The sequence below is a fragment of the Crocuta crocuta genome, unplaced genomic scaffold (assembly GCF_008692635.1).
Source record: "Crocuta crocuta isolate KB4526 unplaced genomic scaffold, BGI_CrCroc_1.0 scaffold192, whole genome shotgun sequence".
NCBI lineage: Eukaryota > Metazoa > Chordata > Mammalia > Carnivora > Hyaenidae > Crocuta > Crocuta crocuta.
In genome coordinates, this window is record NW_027528803.1 from 2,265,682 (window position 1) to 2,287,940 (window position 22,259).

The 22,259-nt window shown below is 33.5% G+C and overlaps 1 long non-coding RNA gene across 1 annotated transcript in view; it reads right to left on the reverse strand.

Moving 5' to 3' along the window:
* Positions 1 to 15,313: 15,313 nt before the first annotated feature.
* LOC144224609 (uncharacterized) overlaps positions 15,314 to 22,259 on the reverse strand; it is a 44,041-nt gene continuing 37,095 nt past the window's right edge. The window contains exon 4 of the long non-coding RNA XR_013333089.1: positions 15,314 to 15,454. This is a non-coding gene — a long non-coding RNA (uncharacterized LOC144224609). The remainder of the gene's footprint in view (positions 15,455 to 22,259) is intronic.

Here is a 22,259-nt window from a genome sequence, read left to right on the forward strand (position 1 = left end):
AAGAGTAGGGCTGGGATTAAAAACAATGGAGAAGTTTCAAGTATTTTAGAGTCACCCACTTACAAAGGCAATTGTAATCATCAGAACTTTTTCTATCTATTAATTAAAACTTTTATTAGAAAATAATTATTTAGAAGGTTAGATTACTAATTGCCTGATACATTTTTAAATTTCTTTGATTAAGGCTCATATCCAATTCAAATCACTAATTTCACCAATTAGATCAATGCTCTCTTTTTTCTATTCAGAGAAGCTAATTTTAATAAGACACATTTTTACATAACCTTGTATATGAAATGTCATCTGAAATTTATCTTCATAAGATTAATACCTGACATAGCCATGGCGGTCCTACATTTGAATGAAGTATTACAAAAGGTTTTGAACATTTTTTATTATTTAGCTTCATGTAGTTTAAAACGTCTTTGTTCTAGCTCTCCAAAATACTACTACTGATTCTCTCTTCCCCTGCCTCCTCCAGTAGCAGAGAGAAGATGTTTATTGAAATGTCAATGTAATTTCCCAAGTAAAACAACTAATATTGTTTATAGTTACTTTCCCCACTGTTTAGAAAAATTAATTTTAACCTTTGATAATACGTTTATCCAGCAAGAAAATGTCAATTAAGCCTTATTTAAAAGAGCTTGACTTTTTCTCCCTTTTTGGCAAGTAGAAAGTTTAATTGATTTATAATAATTCACAGAGATGTGTTTGTTTACCCTGGGTATAAAAACAGGAAACACAAACATTTATACATTGTACAAATCTGTAACTTCATTATCAATAAGGTCTTAGGGACAGAGAGTAAATTAGAGATAAGTTAGCAATTAGAGGTCAATCGAAAGGGAAGTTGACAAACCCGGGAGGCTGTTAAATGGAACCTCAGTTGGACATTGTTTAAAGGAGACAGAGAAAAGTGAGCAATAATTCAGATATGGTCCCTGTAGATAGTGTACTTCATTTTATTTACCTTTTGGTTTTCTTGCCATACGATCATATTTTAAATGAAAGAAATAGTTGCAGCTAATATATATAATAAGTGATCAATATTTGATTTATATGGAAGGGTACTCACCACCATATTTTTTTTATATCATCCTTCAAACCATATTAAGTGAAAAAAGAAGCTTCATTGCCAGATGGGTTATGGGCATCACTGAGTGAATAGACGTTTGCTCTGGTCTTTATAGGCACGGATGTTAATAAACCTGAAAATCAATTGGCTACTGTCACTCTTGCTTTAATTATATAGACATGCATTTTTCTTTTCTCTTCTCCCTTTTCCCACTCCCTTTAAGGGCAACACTCAAGTCCTACTTTTCATCTTCCAAAGAATCACATTGTGGTTCTTCTGTATCTTTCTCATCTCTGTTCATGGAAAGGCTGTGGAAGATGGATGATGCTCCAACGCATGACTGTAGGGACAGGACGTTTTTCATTTGGAATGAGAGGATTGTGTCCCCAGGTGTGAAAATACATTTTCTATATATATTTTCTCTATAATCCAGAATCCAGGTCACTTCTGGAAGAGACTGATAGTATTTTGTTTAGATACAATGCCTTACACTTACTTTTTCGCTTTGGAAAAACTTGTTCTTTTTAAATCAATACACAGAAATTCCTCAACTTATGATAGGATTACATCCCAATAAACCCATTATAAAGTGAAAATATTCCTAAGTCAAAAATTGCATTTAACACCTCTAACCTACTGGATATCACAGCCTGACTTAGCCTATCTTAAACATGCTCTGAATACTTACATGTGCCTACAGTTGGGCAATATCACCTTATGCAAAGACTATTTTATAATAGTGTTGATATCTTATGCAATTCATTGAATACTGTACTGACAGACAGTACAATACAGAATTGTTGTACCAGTACAGACTTGTTGTAAGTGTGTAAGTTATTACCCTCATGACCGTGTGGCTGACTGGGAGATGTGGCTTCCTGCCACCACCCACCATCACAAGGGAAGATTATACCACATACCACTAGCCTGTGAAAAGATCAAACTTCAACTAGAAGCATGGTTTCTAATAAATGCATATCTCTTTTGCTCCATCATGCAGTAAAAAAAAATGTTAGTTGAAACATCATAAAATCAGTACCATTTATAGTTTGCTCAAATGATGTCGCTTCTCTGATAGTGATCCCATGATGACTTGGTTTCTAGTTTATGTAGGTCATCAATAGCCTGCTTGGTAAGATGTATGTATGAGTTCCAAAGCATTTTTAGTTTAGGGTAAAGAATACACATCAGCACTGAAATAAGCTACCATATCATATACTTTCATCTACCAAGTTATTCTGTACTGAATCTGTTGATGTTAGTGCACTGAGGACATATTTAAAAATACAAGACCAGTTTCCTGCCTTCAAAGAGTTGTCTACAGGTTCATACCTGAAAACAAGAATGAGTCTAACAAGAAATACAAATATTTCCACTGGACAGGAGTGAAAAGACTGCCTTTTTCTGAGTGCTTCTGGCTGGAAAACTTTCCATTGATTCCTTCTCCTCAACACTCCAAGCCTCAACATCACACTTTTCCCCAGGGACTCTTACGATGGATTTCCTCATTCCCTACAGTCTTCTTTTCATCAGCCCTCACAAGAATATTTCAACCATCTACCTAGTCAATCCCCATCAGCTAGGCTTTTAGCTCTACCGGACTTTGATATGCCCAGTATAACTACGTCTCCCACTTAGACCTACGTCCACAAATTCTTCTTCTCTGTTCCGTGGAACTCAAGATCTAACATAAATAAAATTCTATCAGTCTCCAGCTTCCTTCCCAAATATTCCCTCCACTTCCTCTTTTTGATCTAACTGAAATCTGCTTCTCTCTTGAAGACATTAATTTCTCTTTGCTCCTTTCAAATATGATAGTTATTGCACATGATCCATGTCACTATGGCAGTCTTCAATATGAATCAGTGTTGCTTCTAGCTACTTTTCCCTCGCTCATTCATAAAACTGCCAACCGTGAAGCACAGATCATGAGATCATATTATCCACTATTGCTCATTATGGCAACAACCCCAAGCCCTCAAGACACTTGATCTCTGCCTCTGACTATTTTGAAACCTAGTTTACTCTCACTCTGTCCAATCCTATTCCTGTCATAATTATTAATAATTTCAATGTACACTTGGACTATAACCTTGTCATACAAATAACTGTGCCTGTGTAATCTTATTTGCAAGCATTTTATTATTCAAAACCTCTGCAGTTTTTCTACCCTCTCTTTGGACTCCAACTTTTTTTTACTCTATTGGAACCTTCCATCCATTGTCTTCACAATGTTATAATGTCCCTCTCTCCTTCATGTTCGCCTTCATATTTATTTGGCTTAGATTCCATGGCCCATTAGTATAATCACTTCCTTGCAGATAATTTTATCCCCTTTTCTTCTCTCCTTCTCTACCCACCAGGCAAATCTCTGACTGGCCTAAACCATCTCTCTATGTGCTTTTCTCTTAAATTCTAAAACTAAATGGACCGGAGAAAAACTCACAAGAATGCCAACTCATATCACTTTTCAGGATGAATAAAGCTCCATCTTTCAACAGAACTGCTACAATAGAATTCTGATAGGTTTTCCAGAATCTAGTCCTTTTCTTTATAGGCTGCTCCACAAAACAGCTAAGGTGATCATTTTAAAAGATAAAATTCAACATATCATTCTTCTGGTAAAAATCCACTTCACTCAAAGTGAAATCCAAATCCTCATATAGCTTACAATACCTCCATTGTAAACACCATCAACTTCTCCTACTTCCTCTCCATTTTTCTCTTAGCTTTCTTTCATATTTTCTCTTCTCAAACTACTTTGGCCTCCAGTGTTAGAGTTTCTTCACCTGAAACATTCTTTTCCCAGAGTTCCACATGATTTTGCCCATACTTCTTTCAGGTCCTGCACACCTGATATGTTTTCATATGGGCATTCCTGAGGTTATATAAGTGTTACACTTCACTCCTTCTTGGCCTTATTTTTCTCTGCAAGCCTTTTCATTCCTTGATGATATAATTATCCTCTCATTTGTTCATTGTTGGGAGACATTTTATCAGTGTTAATGTTAAAATTCCCATAAAAATATCTGACATATAGAATGTACTCATTAAATATATGTTGAATAAATTACTTTTGAGAAACTTCTTATAGTAGAAATTTCTAATGGTGAAATTATTAAGATATTTTTTTATCTGTTGTGTGATGGACACGATGTTGCAAACCTACCAGTACTACTCTAGAATGAGTTGTACTAATGTAGGGGTTTCTATGTATTACAATTTTCAATCTGTAATCTCTGATCGAAATGAAAATTCACATCAGTGTATTTTCTGACACTGATCATTTGTATTGATGTTTAAATCATACTATATTGAAAATTCTCACAAAAGGCAGTTGTAAGTGGTTAAAAATGAGGGAAATATTAATGTTTAATCATTAATATTTGGTAAGCAAATATGGATATCTACATTATAATATAAATAATCGCAAGAATATGGAATATCTTTAATGTGAAAGTGTTCAAAATTCCTTTTTATCCAAATCCCTGGAAAAATAAATCAAATAAAAATACAAATGTTGAATGATTTTTCTATTACAGTCTATTTCCCAACAGTCTATGGAAGCCAATGCCCTTCACAAATCGGCATCTCCAGTTTTACTGTCCTCCTGAGATAGCCTGTCCTTAGCCTCCAATCTTCAGGTTGTGAAGTTTAGTTACCTTTAAATGTGAACAGGCTGTGAATCATTTTACATAACATCTGCCATAACAAAAGTTTCAATAAATTAATTTAGACCAAAAGAACTTGCAATAGGACCCTTGCCCTTCGAGGGTTCTGTTGAATGTGTGAAATCTTTCTTTTCAGAATGTTTGTTCTGGAATTTAACATGGACTGGGAACATTTCATTAGGTTTGTTTTTTGAGAGAAGAACCTGATAAGTTTAAGGATTGATTTCTTTTAAAAAATTGTCCAGAAATGCAGGCTTTATTATTATTTTTTCCTTCTTTAAGATGAGTTGCTTTTAAAAATTATTAATAATAATGAACTCATTTTCTCTTCTTTGGATAAAAAGGATTTTTTAAAAAAAAATTTTTTTTTAAGGTTTTTTTTATTTATTTCTAGAGAGAGAGAGAGCGTGAGCAGGGGAGGGTCAGAGAGAGAGGGAGTCACAGACTGAAACAGGCTCCAGGCTCTGAGCTGGCAGTCAGCACAGAGCCTGACGGGGGGCTCGAACCCACGAACCGTGAGATCATGACCTAAGCGAAAGTCGGACGCTTAACCGACTAAGCCACCCAGGCGCCCCCGGATAAAAAGGATTTTTATGTAAGACAGTATTTCTTTTTTTATTCCCATTGCCTAGCGATATGTGTGCTATATAGCTACGTATACTAAGTGCTAATTAAATTTTATGAATAAGTAGAAATTATCTACATCTAAATAAATACATTTTCTGCATGTCATTCAGTTTTGCGTTTGCTATGAAATATATTTGTAATTTATATGTAGATTTATATAATGTTTTCATGCATAAAATTTATATAAAACCAATTATAATTTTATTTTAGAACGTGGAAGTTGAGTGACATAATTAAATAACTTGGATATACATAAATGTTTATATATATTTATTTATATGTACATCTTTATAAATAAGTATATAAATGCATGTATACAGGTTATTTAATAAAATAATATTCAAATCTTCACTGTACCTGGCCTTGATTTTCTCATTGAAAAAATAGAGTAGAAAAGATTATTTTTAAAGTTATTTGATTCTAAAATTTCATTACCTCAAAGCATAGAATATCTAAAAATTTCAGTTTTATAAGGCTCCATCTCAGTATATAAAAGGATAGCCTGGTTTTTGTTTCTCTGTCTCTGCCTCTGTCTTTCTGTCTCTGTCTCTCATTCTGTTTCTCTCTCTGTCACTCTTTCTGTCTCTTTTCTTTTCTTTTCCTAAGATGAATAGAATAGGCCACTTTAATACCACCTCTAACATTTACTTGTAATGTGGCCTTGGGTAAGTAAATCTCTCAGGAGCCCACTTTTCATCTTTAAACTGAAGGTGCATGTAGTCCCTAATTTCTGAAATTATTACAAAATTAAATTATGTAACATTGGTGAAGTACATAGTACATTACTTGTGTAATGAGAACAATTCATAAATCTTAGTTATATTATTAAATGTATTATATTTCTTCATGTCCAACTCTATTGTTACTTTTCATTCATTTATTCACTCAACAAAAATTTATTGGATCGCTCTTAATTCATGTATCCATTCAACAAAGTAATCCCTATTATGTTCTAGGAGCCTGGAAGACAGTGGGAAAGAGAGAGACAGAGAAAGAAAGAGAAACAATGCTCAGTCTTGTGGAGACTACAGACAATAAATAATAAATATAATACATGAGCAAATGATGTAGTAAAAAGATGTATGGGTGCATAGGAAAGAGAAAAAAGGGCAGGATAAAAGGAAATCGAATTCGGGGAGGCTGGAACACACTTTTAAATAGAGTGGTCAAAATGGAAGTGAATGATAAAGTAGCATTTGAACAAACTCAAAGAATAAGTAAGAATCCATGTAGATCTATCATAGATTTACCCATAATTTTTAACCAGATCATTTTATTCTTTTATTTTTAAAAATTGTTTTCAAAGCACAATTACACTCTAATGTTAGTGCAAAGATCATCTCTTTCAAGAAATGTTCTATGACCTACTTGACCTTTTTGGAGTCTCTCCTATATGNTGGGCGCGAGTGCAAGTACGGAGCTCCTTACTTCTCCGCCATCTTGCCCCCTCCCCACTCTCCTATATGCTTCTATGTGCATAGCATGTGCTGAATTTATTTTGGTTCTCATTTTAATTAAAACAACTTATTGGTTGATTAGAAATTATTATTTATTCATTTGTAATCAATTGATTTGGTTGATACTGAGGCTTAAACAAGTGACCCCAAACAGTGATAGATAAAATTAATCAAAAGAAGATGATTTGCTGTCAGTGTTTGGACTCCATATTTCTATCATCTACTGTGAAATATTTACCGTACTTTGCAAGTACACTATTTTAAATAAAGAGAGGTTTCCATTAAACCTCTTATTCACTCAAGCATTTACTCATTACTCTATTATTTCTTCCTTTTAAACTGTTTTCCTTATATATTAGTGGACTTCTTGTGTGCTAGGAATGGCTTGAATGGCCGGGGATACATCAGTAGGCTGGTTTCTGAGCTTGTCCTACACTTTTTCTTGAGAGAGGGAGGCTTCCATCTACTTTCCAAAGGGTAATCTTGCAAATCCTTTCAAACTTAGTTACTGAAGGAACATAATTATCAGTGTAACATATGTGATATTCTTTTATCTATAGAATGAATTATGAGGCAGAGGAAGGAAAACAGCTTGACTAGTAATCCCAATATGAAGTCAGCAGAAAGGTCTTATTGACTCGGTCACATTGCTATCCAGTTCAGCAACTTTTATGTTCATGGTTGCCCAAACTGAACATATGCAATATTCTTTCCATATGTGACATAAATGTAATCAATTGTTAATTGTTTGAAAAGAGACATAAAACACTAGAGCTCCAGAGATAGAAATATAAGTATAAATTGCCTCATGCCATTTTCCCCCAACACCTTTGTACATTCAGTTTGAATAATCAAGTGTTAAAAAATGAGCCCTTAAGAAATTGAAGCCATTTGCAATGGACTAACTTCCTCCCCCCATTTTGTTTTTCATATTTTACCATTATATATTTTTCTTTAGTTTAAAAGGACAAGTAATTTATTTCCTAGTCTTTTTAAATCACTAAAGGAAAGGTTAAATACTCATTGTGGATAAAATTTCTAATTGATTGTATTATTTTGTTATTTTAATGGGCAAATCAAATTAAATTTTCCTGAACAAATGCTAGAAAATTATGTCTTCCATAGTGGAAAAAAATTCAAATAAATAATTTTTTGAAGTTAATTAAATGTTAAATAAGAGCTCCATACCAATAAAAATTATGAAGCCCAAAACATTTCTAACTGTATAGATATCTTTATGACTAAAAAGAATGAAAGAAGTATTTACAATAATTAAATGACACAAATATTTACCTAAACAATAGTGATTACTGTGATTGTTTGGTGGGATCGTGGGTGATTTTTCTTTTCTCTTTTTCCTACATTATTTATAAAACTGTAGTATACTAAAACTACGGTGGGGAAAGCATAGATTTTACAATACCAGAGAGACCTGTGTTTAAATTCAATGCTGAGGGTTTATAGCTGGATAATATTTGACAAGTTATTTAACCCTTTAAAGACTCATTTTTCTTATCTGTAAAATAAGAATTAAGAGCACCTACTCATAGGATTGTAGTGAAGACCAATGATATAATAATGAAAACTGTTTCTGCATAATTTCACATACACAATAGAATGACAGCTAAGCTAATAATATGTTAAAAATTTATTAAAACATTTAAATAACTTCATTTTTAATTCAAGCTTATTTGAAAGAACATTTCTAAGACTACTAGTCAAGTACCATAGCTGCTTTTAAAATTTTGCTCTTCACAATAATTCTGTGAGCTATGTATTATTGGGCCCCATTTTACAGATGAAAAAAGTGAGTCTCCAAGGAACTTGTTCATAGTAATTAGTGTCCAGAACTGACCTTTGGATGTAAATTTTTCAGATACAACAACTCATGCGTTTTCAACAACTTTTTGCTAAAATACCCAATAACAGCATGATGAGAGGAAGACTTGATAGTAGCTCAAGGGAGCAGAAAAGGGGGTCCTCAGATCTGTAAAAATTCTGCTGACTCTGTTGTCTCCACAATAACATCTCATGTCGGCATGACTGGTACTAGTTGTATTGACGTTTGCAGATTAAATTTTTGCAGCTTGCATATAGCTGGGTTTGGTCTTTTGGCTTGGTTAGTGTCAGTTAAGTAGTCCCTAACACACAGGCAGCTAGCTGTGTGGAGGCTCACCACCTCCATAGCTTCAATCAATAAAGAAACAATGAACTCAAATGGATTTAGACATGGATTACTCAAAGCACAGTAGGCAACCTTAGCTATATGTTTTCATCCATTATTTTCCTTCTCCAAATCTCATGGGGGTAACATAGGGGTGGTTCCAATTGTATCTCTACACATTGGAATCTGCTTCGTAACTGAGGATCTCTGAGATCAGAAAATCTCCAGTCTTGTAGGAGGATTGCCAGCAACTTGTACTCGCCTCCAAAGGGAGATATTTTGGTAACTTTGGAATATAATCAAAGGAAGCAGGGAGACATTCTCTATCTTTATTATCCTGGTTAGAAATAAATTTACTCTCTGCCACGAAAGAGAGACACTATCTCTAGCATCCAAAGCTGTTTGCTGTGCAAGCATCCTGGAAAAAACCTATTATAAGACATGTAGATAGTCCATGGAGAATTGCTCACAACTGTTAAGCATAGTGGGCATTATTGTGCAATTTGTTTCACCATGAGCCTTGATAGCAGTTTAGACCATTAGAGAATTTGGTATGTTGTGCACTGAACTTTTGCTTTAGTTGGTTTTCCAAGCCTCTGCGACAGATTTACTGTATGCCTTGCTACATGGACCCCAAGGCAAATTCACCAATTCAATTTAGGTTCTCTCTCTCCAAACCCCACTTGGGGCCTGAAAAGTGAAATTTTAGTTTTATTTCTCTCCAAACATGCTGTATTCCTTTGTTGGCTTTGGCATAGGCCCTGTCCCACATTGGGGTAGGAGCAGTTTGTGAGGTATACTCATTGTAGAATCTACATGCAAACATGAACAAGAACTCTTTATTTCCAGGTTATCCTTGACTTGTCTAGCATATCGTCCTCTCATATAGCTGAAGACCAGAAAGGGAGATCAACCCCATGCTTCTATTCCCAACTCTTTTCCCAATAATGCACTAGAAACAGAAGAGTTGCACTTTATGTTTAACTTTCAAACAACTTTATACACCAAAAGTGCATAATTTCTCTATATATCTGTCATCTGTATCTATTACACATGTTATTTGACTTCTCCTGCCCTGATTCTTATTCTTTAAAGCAACTTAGAAAATCTTTGATTTCTCTTAGCCTATATTTCAACCATATTGCTTTACAGCAAAATCTTATATAAAGTGTCTAAGCCTGAATGCTATTAATATATTTTTTCATTTTATACTTGTAAGATGATGATCCAAATCCTCCATCATTTCAAACAGCTTTAAATCTTGCTCTGACTGGGAAAACGATCACATTCAGGGAAAATGCAAATGAGAAAGAATGTCACTGTATCTCTATTACCTTACTTGCAACCAATCATTTTTACATCTTAGTTTTCTAGGTTTAAATTCAGGACCACCATGATTGTCCAACAGTCCCACTTAATGCTGATTAGATTTCATTATTTGGACAGGCATTGGTCAATGTCTGTCTCAAGAATTGCATTCTTGAAAATTATTTTATTTTTCTTCAGCACTAGGGGTGGTGCTGTATATATTGGGACCATTGTTTTGAAAGGAAAAAATTAGATGCAGTTCTGGAAGGAATCACTTCTGGAAGAAGTTTAACAGGAAGACAACCTTTATAGGTGCATTATAGTCAGTCCTCTACTATGGCTTTTTCCTGTTACTCATTCCTAGAGCTATAGTGTGAAGAACAATGACAAATTCAAAAAGGTACATCCTACATTTCCTACATTCTAACTGCTACCCACATTTAACCATTTAAACTCTTTTATTATGTATCAGTATGACATTCTCTTTAATTGCTAACGTTATATTTTTTAGTGCATGCTATGAAAATGAATTAGTTTGGTCATGGAAGCACTCATTCATTTTTCAGCTATTTAACATCCATTACTATCCTCCCAGATGCTCAATTTTATATCCATTTTTGTCTTCTGCATTTATTTTCAATATAATGAATATAGGCAATAATAATTTCAGGCAATTAGCATCTCTTAACATCTTCAAACAAATCACCCCCACTACAGTTTACATGTTACTACTGATCTCTGTTTTCAGAAAATATTCAGAGGTATTCAGAAAAGATTCCTGAATATGCATACATCTTTGTTTTTAACTTTGGGGGAAAAATTGACAAAGTATTGGCAAGAACTCCTTTCTAGAAATTAGGAGGCTTCGCTTTTACTCTGGTCTGACAATAGCTAAAAATGAAGACTTGAGAAAGAAACAGATCCAGGGAGTCTGGGTAGCTCAGTTGGTTAAGCCTCTGGCTCTTGATTCTGGTTCAGATCATGATGCCATGGTTCCTGGGATTGAGCCACACGTAGGGCTCTGCACCGACAGCAGAGTCAGCTTGGGATTCTCTCCCTAACTCTCTGACCCTTTCTCTCTCAAAAATAAATAAATAAACTTAAAAAGAGACACATTCTGTGAAACTCTGTTTTGTTATCCCTACAGTAAGGAGGTTGAATCATGTAGTCCTAAGATTCTTTTGTGTTCTATAATTCCCTGATTCTATTTATTATAATTACATATCCAAATAAAAGTATAATTTAAACAAAAGTGTAATTGTGAACAAAGCCTTTAAACAAACTCAGTGTAGGGGCTCCTGGGTGGCTCAGTTGGTTGGGCGTCTATCTTCAGCTCAGGTCACAAGCCACCTCGTCGGGCTCTGTGCTGACAGCAAAAAGCCTGGAGCCTGCATTGGATTCTATGTCTCCCTCTCTCTCTGCCCCTCTCCTGCTAATTCTCAGTCTCTCTCCATCTCTCAAAAGTGAATAAATGTTAAAAAATTTAAATAAACCTAGTATAATTCATTGGTCTATTAATTTATTCAATAACCACCACTGAACATATAACATGTTAGTGTTATTTCCTTTAGTACAGAGTAGGATGAGCGATGTGCAGTTCTTGTCATGAGAAGCCTAAGTATATTTAGATAGTATAACTAGACAGTATTCATTTGGTCTAAACCAGAACTAAACTAATCACCAAACTTAAAACTATTTTGAAGATGCGTCTGCTCAAGACCAAAGCAGTCTTCAAAGTCTTGGTTTCAAATAAGCTAAGAAAATATTTCCACATTTTGATTAATCCACAAATAGCCATTCACTCAACAATTATACATTGTTTGCATATCGTTTGACACTTACTGTATTGGTAGACAAGACACTAACAAAATAAGGCTTGCCATGCACTTGCTCTTCCTGGTGTCTTTGCATGATTCACTCCCTCACTACATACACTACTGGAGGATAGGCTTCCTAAAGACTGGATGAAGTGGGTGAAAGAATGAGGAAAGTCCAGAATGACTTCTAGAAATTTTTGCCTGACAAATTGGTGATGATACTGTCGATTCCAAAAATGCCAAATACTGAAGGATGTTCATAGTTGCAAGGGAGAAATCAACATTTCTTGCTTATGTCTTGTGTTTGGGAAGTGAGTTATTTATGAAAGTGAATGGGTAGAATTGGCAGCTGGATGTATGAATATGAGGGTCTGGGAACCCATTGGGATTGGACACAGAAATTTGGGATTATTCAGCACATGGGTGATGTATAAAGTCATGAGGCTTCCATGAAACAACTTAGGGATTTAAAATTAATAAAGAAAAAAATTCATTGTCTTTTGGCTTGAGAGAGTACTGAATGATTTGTTTATATACTTGAATCTAAATTGAAAGCTAATTTTATTTCATATATCTTTCTTATGCTAAACCTCATTGCACAGAATGAGAACTATTTAAGAGTTGGAAAATAAAACTGGAAAAATAAGAAATTAGTGGAAAATAAGAATTAGTGCAGAACCAAAGATAAGAAGGTGAAAAGGGAATTTATAGGACCAATACTATCTTTTATATATTGCTTTTTTCCATTTCAGTGAATACTTCAGACATTTAGTTTCTTTCAGATCATAGTTTCCTTTATTATTTTCCTCTTGCCAAAATCTCATTAATTATTTTGATGTGAGGATGAACAGTGCTTAGGATTTTCTTCTCTTTTTGTAATTAGCAATAATGAAAAAATTATGGGGAAATGACTTGTGTTTTATAGTGGAACAAATATTATCTAACTTGTTATATTGGATGGAAAATATACTTTCACATCTGCACTATTGAGTGTGCTCAACTAGACATGTATTCATTTTCATTAAAATAGTCACATTTTCTTACTGGTAACTGAGGCCCATGGCAAGGGGTCTTTTTATGAGTACTTTTTGATATTAATAAGCTTGCAGAATTTTTACAACTAATATTACACCAGTATAATTAAATATTTAGTGCTAGAACACTGTCCTTCTTCTTAATAGATAATTCTCTATTTTTACACTTTTATTATATCTTAAAAGAAATCACAGAAGCATATGTAGAAATCCTCAAACCTTTTAACAACCACAAAATGTAAATTAAGAATAAATATCACTTTATGACTATTAGACTGGCAAAAGTTGAAAAGTTGGATATTGCCAGATGTTGTTGACTACATATGTTCATCTTGGGAATGTAAATGATATAGTTATATTTGCAAAGCAATGTCTCAGAAATTCTCCTAAATATTCCAAATAAATTATTTCAGAGATCCATAGAGTTATACATATGCATGTTGGTTGCATGTTTACTCAAGAGTTCAGTGACTTGGAGGTAATGTGAATGTTCTTCACGGGGAGAAAAAAGTAAGTTAAAATGTGGTAGATACGAGTGGTAGATACACACATTGGAGCAATTAGAAGTAATAAACTAGATTTCCACAAAGCAATAAGCCTAGCACTTAGGAATAGTATTTAGTAGAAAAACAAGGGGGAAAGAAATAATGAGATGTATAACTTAATATAATTTATTTAGAAATACAAGTGTATAAACATTTTGCAAAATATAAAAATGCATATTAAACACAATTGTATGATTGCCTATTGTTGGGAGGGGGAATGGGGTATAAATGGAAGAGGATCCTTGAACAGACAAAAGATAACAATTGCCATAAACTGTGTTACCAAGTATTAAAAATAATATTGAGGAAAAAAAAAAGGGAGGCGCCTGAGTGGCTTAGTCGGTTAAGAGACCGACTTTCGCTTGGGTCATGATCTCGCGGTTCGTGGGTTCGAGCCCCGCGTCGGGCTCTGTGTTGACTGCCAGCTCAGAGCCTGGAGCCTGTTTCAGAGTCTCTGTCTCCCTCTCTCTCTGACCCTCCCCTGCTCACGCTGTCTCTCTCTCTCTCCTAGAAATAAATAAAAATTAAAAAAAAAATAATATTGAGAGTCATAAATACATAGATGGCATTTAAACTCATCAGACTTAATGCAGTCTCCTAGGGAAGAGTGTACAGATAAAAACCAAGAGTCCACCAAGGTAACTCTATAAACGTTTAGATGAAGGACAGAGAGAATATAGCAAAGGAGAATGAGGAATGAATGTGGAACTATAAATAATCCGTAATACCTATATAGTCTCTAATTGCTCTGATGATTCTAACTCCTTACCATGGTTAAACTGTTTTAAACCCAGCAACAATATAAACTAGCTAACATTATCCTAATTATCATTTCCAGTTTACAGACTTAGGAAACAGAGACAAATAACATTTTTCTGAAGCCATATAATGAGTGGGGAAATTGAGCTTCAACTTCAAGAAAACTTTCCTCCAGAGCTTATGGATCTAACCACTGCACTATGTTGTCTCCATACTTATAGAGCAAAACTAGTAGTTTGGAGTCATGAACAAGAAAGCTTCCAAATCAAGGCAGTGGCCCATTGGGTTGGTTGCTCTTTGGAGTAAAATGAGAAGAGCTACCAGCAGCAGGGGAAGCAGTTAAATCTCTACTTGGTAATTCTATATAACACATAGTCCTGAAACTTCTTCACAACCTATTCATCATTCTAGTTTTATTAAATGTTGAGTTATACACACAAACCCAAAGTTTATCAAATTCATGTTTGGTAGAGAAGGACATATAAATTAGTGAAAAGAAAAGAGAATACAATAAAGAAGAAAAAAATGAAAGATGAATCCTATTAAGGCAGTTGGGGTTCTTGAACTGGAGAGACTAAACCACAATGCTGAGCAAGGCAGAAGACATCTCAATGAGTCCCAAGGAGAAATCTCTGTTAAAGGAGATCAAATTACCAGAGGCTTTGAATGAAATGAAAAGCTGACCACAGAGCTATTCAATGTCTCTGAAGATATCACAACATAGCATCATGGATAATATAAGACACTACTATTATTGATTCTTAGTTATCAAAAAAGAGAAAATTATGTTTAGTAAACTTTCTAATACTTATTATAAACTGTTCTATCAAAAACAAAGGATACTGACCTTCAAACTTGACTGGAGATGTTGAGTATCCATAGCACAACATTCTCCACAGACATCATTTTGGATAATGAAAGTGTCATAATGAATAATTATAGATTGCAGTGATATGCTATGGAGAGAACATGACTTCTATATGCATGGTGTAGATTTCTTCAATGTTCATAAATCATCATTCAAGGTAGTCATGATAGAAGCCAGAAAAAAAGAAAAGATGGTAGAAAAGTTATTCCATGTGTAATAGGATAGAATATACCCATAAATTTATAAAACAGCGTTGTCTAAACACAGAAATAAAGGTGAAAGAGTCATAATTTATACTTAAACCTGAATTGGAATGAATACAAGAATTAGTTTCTAATTTGTTTATCACATGGTTTCATTATGTTTAATTTAGGTTGTCATGATAGAGGGAGTGTGACACTTTTAATGTCATATAATAAATGTAAACTTAGCAGTATTTTTTAAAAGATTGTAGATCTGATTAATTGTAAGTTTCAGTTAGGGAAAGATACAAATTAATAGATTAAAGAACGAATTAATAATCTGATTGAAGGAAGATCACCTAGGAAAGGTGACCTATAGAACATGGTAGGCACAACTAGACTCCACGGTACTGGGTGCTAATGTCAATCCTTACTGAGAGGAAAAATTTTACAGAGAAAAGAAATAGCTGCTTTCAAGTTATAATTTATATGGAATAGGGATTAAGAGATTCATTGACTCTGAATCAGACTGCTTGGCTCCAAATCACAGCCCTGCAACTTATTAGAAATGTAACATTGCTAGTATACTTAACCTCCATTTTCTTTTCTGTAAGTTCAGAATAATAGCACTTATCTCTGTCAGGTTACTGTGAATACTAAACTATCTGCTCTGTGTGAAGCACGTAGAACAATGCCTGCCATGTAAGACAGCAAGTCAGATGATGAACAATTTTACTGCTCTCATCACTGAAATGTAGACTGATGCCATTATCTACATCATTTAAATGATTTACATTGCACATACTTCACACCAGCACATATCAGTTCTATTCCTATATATGAATAAAGATAGAACTTCACATAACTTCATATAACCCACTCGTAGGGTAACTTGAATAATCAAGGGAATTCTGAAAACTTAGATTACAAAGGAGAAAAGCCAACAGAAACAGCAAATTTTTCTTAATGTTTATTTATTTATTTTGAGAGAGAGAGAGAGCATATGTACAAGCAGTGGAGGGAGAGAGAGAGAGAGAGAGAGAGAGAATATCATGCAGGCACCACACTCAACATGGAGCCCGATCCGGGCTCTAACCCACGAACTGTGAGATCATGACCTGAGCCAAAATCAAGAGTCAGATACTCAACTGACTGAGCCACACAGGCGCCCCAGAAGCCACTCTAGATCCAGATCAGGCAAATGAAGTGAAAACCACATAATGAGATCTCCATTATTAAATTCAAGGCAAATCATAAGCAAGGCATTATGATACTAGAAATAATATTTTAAAATCAAGTTCCAGATTGTTGAAAAATTGCTAAATCTCTTCTGCAGATGATCAGATTGGTCCTGCAGACCGTGGCTGGGCTGGCCTTGCAGGTGTAATTCAAGTTTCCCTACTAATTATGGAGAAAGGGTAAATGAAGGACAGTGCATTCTAAAATAATAATTGGTCTTGATAACAAGAATTGTGCCATTCATTAATTTATTTCTAAATATAATGCCAATGTCATCAAAGAAATTATGTTATAAATGTCAAGCTTTGAAAACATATTTTTATGTCGATCCCAGTGACACATCACTCTCAAAATTCCATTGTTGTAACTGTTTTAGGTAGTTGTAAATATACTAACGAAATGAGACACCTAGGGGATCTCAAGAGACTAGAAAAAGAATCTTAATTGCAGTTGTTACCCAGCCATGTTCTAATGGGAAATTACTGCCTGCATGATCAAACCATCAATCACAAATTCAAAGACTATAACTTATGTGTTAGAAATTCTGAAAACTTCCTCTATTTAACTGTTGAGGGAACAATGAGAAATTATTGTGTTGTGAAGACATAACCAATGAATTTGGAAAAAGGCCTAAGCTAAAATCCAGCTTGACTAAGTCTTTTAAACTCCATGTCAATTTCCCTTTTTCTAAAGGAAGATGAATCAAACATATTCTGCCTCCTAATTGTGAGAGTCAAATCAAAGAATGTGTAAGTAAATTGTGTAAACTGCAAAATGTCCTATAGGTACAAGTTATTATTTTTATATAACATACCTGGCCTCAATCTATTTCTAGGATAATCTATTGTAATTTATAAGCATGGATAATTAGTGTTTTCTATTGACCAATGGATATTAGTAGTTCTCACAGAATAAGTTGGTTCAAAGCAAAAATAAGAGTTTTACAGAGTGTTATCCAGTAACTACTTTACATGTGAATATGTTTTTAAACACACTTCTAAAAGAACTATGATGGTTATTTGTATTATTTTACAAAAGTTCATTGTGTACTCCTCATGACACATTGCATACGTCGGCACTGCTGTCTCATTTACCCCAGACTAACAGGAGCATGTCACCATTATTGGGTAAAATGACAGCTATAGCCATAGCTAATCATCCAATCCAGGATACTTCTGACAGTAGGTAAGAAAGCATTAAACATAATTAAATTACATTTTAACGTATTAATTTTAGTTGTCAATGATTGTTTATTGTTCTAGTGTACTTATATAATATTCCTACAAATCATTTTTTAAAACTTGAATTCTTTTTAAAAATCTCTGTTTAGTGAAAATAACTTATAATAATTGTTTTATTTAATTTCTGATCAAAAATTTAAGAAAAATAATCATTCTTAGCACATAGTAAAGTTCTTGAAGAATTTTCTTAGCCATAGAGATCTTTAAAACTATGTCACAGCTATTCTTCTGAAAAGTGCTTTTTTTCAAATGAGGTCTAATTTTTATTAGAGGCCCCTATATATTTTATTAGTCTATTACATGGTCTAATTATTTCTTTATAAAATTGGCAGCAATATTCCTCAAACTTTCATTTTATGGGTAATTGACTCTTCTCTGTAGATCATGATGTTTTTAATCAATAAAATATTCTCAGTATAGATAATGACATTCCTGGTAAGCTCAGGGAAGATTCTACTAAGTAGAGGATATCTCAAGTTTCATATTTTTCATGTTAAAAATATGTAAATATCTCAGCTTTTCATGGATACTATGTTTTGCCTCCAAATATAGTCCCTTGCTTTGGCAATATTTTATGAGTGTTATATACACACTCTCTGTCCATCTTTTACAACTTATTCAAATTAGACTTCAAAAAATTTGCATATTTCCAGAAACAATAACTATGAAGGGATATTTTCCTCTTATGTGAAATTTATCTCTAAATGAGGTTTGATTACTTTTGCATTTTGTCAATTGGTTGTGGGCAGCAAATAAAACCTTATTTTAAAATATTTCTGTTTCAAATTTGGATCCTCAAAAAATAAATAAATAAATTTGGATCCTCATAAGGATCCAAATTTATTACCTATTTACATTCATATTATTTATTCTATTATGATTTACAATGATGATGATATCAATAATGTATCGTGTATTATTACTAATACTACTAATAATTTATTTGAGGATTACATGAGACAATTCAGATTAAGTGATTAGCACAGCTTCTGTCCCGTAATAAGAGATCAACACTTTAGCTATAGTTACTATTTCTCTAGTGAATTTTCTGTTTAGTCCCTTTTTCTAATTTTCAGTTAATGTTTTCATTCTTTTTTGCTGCTTTATTAATTGTCTCTGTTACATATGTTTCATTTCTTCCAATGTATCATTTTAACTTTGTACATTGTGTTACTTGGATATTAAAGAATGGTAGGACTGAATGCACAGTGTAAATCTGAATGTCTTCAGGCATAATCCTGAATGGAGAATTAGAGGTTGAAAAAAAGAAAGCTGAAATAAATTAAATCTTTGCCTGAGAAATTTCATAGCTAATTTTTGCTGTTAGGTATTATGTAACCAGACAAACATACCTTTAAAAAGAGAAAAGAATAAAAACTCATTTTCAACTTTGGTTAAAGTAAACCCTTAAAAATTAAACATTGACTAGTTTAAGATTTGGCATGGTTTAAATAAGAGACCTGCCTTCAGCTCAGAATGACATGTGGAAAAGCAGGATTATTCACTGAAACTAATCTCATGTTTCTTTTATATAAAGGCAAATCCAAAATCAATTCTGCTTTAACAAAATTGATTTGGGATCAGGACTACATATAAATGCTGAGTCAACATTCAAGATAACAAACTATATTGGAGACATCCTTAATGCAGATTGACAGTCACTAGATGAATGTGACATGATTGATCCTGGTTCTTGTTCTAATAACTATTCTTTCATTAATACCCAAAGGATTTCCAAGGGGGAGAAAACTCTATACTTTTTTCTTCCATTTTTAAATTATTTTCACTGTTCTAAAGTTCACATTTCTAAGATTTGTAGTTTCAGTAAGCTAAGTGTAATTCCTAGAAACCTAGAAGTTCTGAGAAAGTTGGTAATTTAATTATCTGGAAAACTCCCAGGAAAATCCCATTAAAAATGGGATTATTAGGGAATACTATTTTCATTTCTGGTTTCACCGTCACTACAACTTCCTAACTTCAAACGTGTTCTTGTTTTCAACATATTACTAAAAGTGGTATACGACTTTTATTTCAAGGGGACAATAATATTTGGCCTTGCTGGTTAGAGTGAAAGAATTTGCTTAACACCCTGACTGGTATCCTTTGAGTTTACAAAGAAAGCAGTCCTCTCTTCACAAACACTATTGAAGTTTATTAGTTACTGTACAGAATCCTGTCGCCTGTGACTCACACAATTCTTGACAGTCAAGTTTGTTGGTGTTAGCCAGTCGAAACTTGGCCTTATCTAATTTTATTTTCTTTGATGTAGTTTGGTTAGTCTTCTGGCCCAAAGCCTGTAATAGAAAGAATGATTCTGTACATTGTCTTACTCTGCCACAAAGAAAAAAAATGTTTTCCACTTAAGATTTAGAAAATCTTTCCTTCTCTCTTGCTCTTTCTCTGTTTTGTTCTCTGTGTCCTTCCATCTGAAAAACCGGTGGATCTGCTCTGTTATTGCTTCTATAAGATTTGCACCCCATATTCTGGCCCCTTCTAAAGGTAAGTCTGGAAGTCCATTTTCCTCTCTGTTCCAAGTAATAGAAGATAAGAATGCATGATAATAATTCTAAATTGAGTGTATCATGTCTTTAGATATAAAATCTCTTTGGGTTGGGCTGTGTAAAATTCAATTATTTATTTATGGAGATTACAAGAATATTTGACTATGACCTATATCTAATCTATAATTCCCAATCCAGTATTTATTGGTATTAATACAAATACTTTGATATCCTTCTCTTTGATCCCACTGTTTGATTTCCCAATTGATTCTGGACTTAAAGGAGACAGAGGAGTATGGGGAATTATTACTCATAAACCCTAACATAGGAACATAATCCCCATCTAATGTTCATAAACTTCAGCCATGTTAGCATATTTTCTTGACTCTAACCACAGTTGAATAACCAGAGTTAAATATTTTGACTCATAAAGGGATTTATCAGATTCCATTTTTCATTATTTAAAATTTATTCTGAGATATTCACTATCTCCATGTATTTTAAACACTATAAAGTGACCAATATTTGGCTTTCTCTGTAGGAAGATTAGAATATCAAATCTATGAGGGAAAATCAAAATAACCAAATCAGAGTAGAAATAATATATTGAAAGACTTTCCATAGCTTGACTTCAAAGTTTAGTTTGAACTGAATTTTTAACTTTGGGTTTCTTGTATGTATAGATTACTTAAGTGTAGGTGTCTTAAAAACAAATAATTTGTTGTAGAAATAATTTTGCCCATAGCAGACACAAATCCAGTTAACTCAACTCAAATTTCCATGTTCTTTTTTTCTTGTTTGTCTCTACTGTAAGAAAAATTAAATATTTATCTCTCTAGTTCTCCTGAGAGTTATGTATTACAGAAGTCTAAATGTACTTGAGCTCTCTAAGAAAATTTTTCCTCATAATAATGACAGAGAGAACTGGTCCCAAACATTCCCTACAACTGAGTTGAATGTTTCTTGGAACTTGTCATCTCAAGGAAATTATTTATTAGAAATTAGCTATCTTAGGACAGAGGAAAGTATTGAGTCAGGTAATGTGGATCCTTATATGATCTTCAGCACTTTCTATAAACTTAAATTTCAACCTTGTTCTTATAAGGTAGTTGTCTCATACTGATCAATTATAGCGATTCAAAAGATGAAATTGTAATTTGACACTACCATCAGGAAAGCTGTGGTTCTAAGGAATATAAAGGTTTCAGGAGTAGAGCTTAAATCACTGTCACGGGGACCAGTGTTTAATTAGTTTTAGATATCTTCTCTACTTAAGACTGATATATTAACTTGCTGAAGCTTTATTTTTCATTACCAAAGTCCCAGACTGATTAACTTGTTCTATGATCTGTGTAATCAATTGTTTGTCGTGAATTGAACCAACAGCTGCAGCACACAGTTGGAAATAACCCAAGAGCAAAGGAAGACATGATTTCAGGAAGAGAAAAACAAAGTGTAAGGAATCAAGCCAACTAAAGTATAACTTATGCAAAAATGAGTTTAAAGGTGTCTCTTGTGTGCCACTTCTTATGTATTAACAAGAATTAGTCACAGCCCTCGGGTCCTAAAGTAAAAACACTGACACAGTGTAGGAAGTAAATTATTTGCGAACATAATTGAAAAGTTTGAGCTTCTATTTTTACACTGAAAAGTTTAATTATGTTACAATGTTTTTCAGAGTTTTTTTTTAATTGTTGCTATTCTAATTATATATATACACATATATAGAGAGAATTCAATTCCACTTATTATTTTCATATATAAAGTAAAA